We start from the raw sequence: 2,311 nt of genomic DNA, 5'->3' as shown, positions 1-2,311 counted from the left end.
GAATACTCAAAAATCTATTCAAAAAATCAGAGAGCAAAAGTTAGTTCTTTGTGAAAAATAAACAAGATCAATAAACCATAGCAAGACTCAAAGAAAAGAGAGAAAGAAACCTAATAATTCAAATAAAAAATGAAAAGGGAGAGGTCACTATAGATGGTACAAAAACTCAAAGGGTAATCAGAGATTACTTTGAAAATCTTTATGCCAAAAAGCAAGAGAACTTAGAAAAATTAGATAAAATTTTGGACTACTATAATCTCCCAAATATGAACCAATATGATCTGGAATACCTGAATAGACTTATCACTATTGAAGAAACTGAAATGGTAATCAAAAGGTTTCCCAAAAATAAAAGCCCAGGTCTAGATAGATTCACTATAATGAACTATTTTAAAATTTTTTTCCATTTTTTTCTCTTTATTTGAATATCTTGATTACATAAATGATTGTGATAAGGTTTCAGTCATATAAAGATCACCCCTCTTCACCAGTGCAACATTCCCGCCACCAAAGTCCCAAATCTCCCTCCATCCCACCCCACCCCCACCTGTACTCCAGACAGGCTTTCCAGTTCCCTCATTCATTCACTTGATTATGGTAGTTCTCAGTGTAGTTATTTCTATAACTGTGCTCACCACTCTTGTGGTGAGCTTCATGGAGTGAGCTGGTGTTCCAGCTCTCCTCTAATTGTCTCTGAGGATTGTTACAAAAATGACTTTTATTTTTCTTAAAACCCATAGATGAGTGAGACTATTCTGCGTCTCTCTCTCTCCCTCTGACTTATTTCACTGAGCATGATAGATTCCATGTACATCCATGTATAGGAAAATTTCATGACTTCATCTCTCCTGACGGCTGCATAATATTCCATTGTGTATATGTACCACAGTTTCTTTAGCCATTCGTCTGTTGAAGGGCATCTTGGTTGTTTCCAGAGCCTGGCTATTGTGAATAGTGCTGCAATAAATATAGGTGTGAGGAAGGGGATTTTGTATTGTATTCTTGTGCTCCTAGGGTATATCCCTAGGAGTGGAATAGCTGGGTCGAATGGGAGCTCAATTTCCAGTTTTTGAAGAAACCTCCATATCGCTTTCCATAGAGGCTGTACTAGACGGCATTCCCACCAGCAGTGGATAAGAGTTCCTTTCTCGCCCTCCCCCAGGGACCTAGGAACGCAGGCAGAAGCGGCCCAGTGAGTCCCGACTCCCCAGCACCGTCCCCTGGCCCCGCCCCTTCCCCAGGGACCTAGGAACGCAGGCAGAAGCGGCCCAGTGAGTCCCGGCTCCCGCCTGGCCCCGCCCCTTCCCCAGGGACCACAAGCGTCGAGGAGAGTGGCTTGAGGGAGTCCCTTCCTCTGGGTGGGTGCCTGGAAGGGCAACTTGAACAACCCGAATAGACAGGGGAGATAGGGCCAGCCGTCTGGCCCCTCAGGGGACCTAGAACTGTCCATCCCCTAGGGCCCTGGAGTGGACCAGGGACTCCCCAAGGACGAGGGCTCTGGGTTGGGTGGAAGGAACTTCTTCAACGGAGGATTGGAGGGGGCAGAGCTCAATTGACTCTCAGAGAGAGGAGAGGGGATAGAGAACTAGGCTCAACAGCGCCAGCAACCATTGTGGCCAGGAGCGGAACTGCACCACTGACAGAACTAAGGAGCAGAAAAGGGACAAGACCCACAGGGAAGGCTGACCTTGAGGCAGCAAAGGGGAGGAGAAAGAGCTAGGTTCAACAAGCTCACCAACAGGCCCCTCTAGAACCACCTTCAGGAAGGGGACCAAAGCAGGCCGAAAATAGAAGCCACAGCACTCCAAAACACACCATTAAATACAAAGAACCATGCGTAAATCAAGGAGATCCCTAATAACTGGAGACACCACGACAAATCCTAGCAAGTTCCCAAGTCCACCAAAACGCACAGATCCAGGGGAAGAAGACTTAAAAACGGTAATGAGGAAGGAAATGCAAGAATTACTAAAAGAATTGAAAGAACCTTAGCTACCGAATATAAGAAATCCATGGAAGAACGAATCAGCCAAATTAAAGAAGAAATGTCAAAGAACATGAGAGAGTCCATACAAAAAGAAGTGAAGGACTTAAAAGACAAAGTAACAAGCCTTACAAGCAGAAACACAGAGTTGGAGAAGCACATCGAAGAGCTTGAAGGAAAACTACAATCAAAAAAAGATCAAGAAACCAACAAAGAAATAAAAGGCAAAGCACTGGAAGGAAAAATTCAATATCTAATGAACAAAGACAAAAGAAACAATCTAAGAATTGTGGGTATACCAGAAGGGGAGGAAATAGGGAAGGGGGA

Source organism: Suncus etruscus, chromosome 5 (assembly GCF_024139225.1).
Source record: "Suncus etruscus isolate mSunEtr1 chromosome 5, mSunEtr1.pri.cur, whole genome shotgun sequence".
Lineage (NCBI taxonomy): Eukaryota > Metazoa > Chordata > Mammalia > Eulipotyphla > Soricidae > Suncus > Suncus etruscus.
This window is presented reverse-complemented; position numbering follows the sequence as displayed.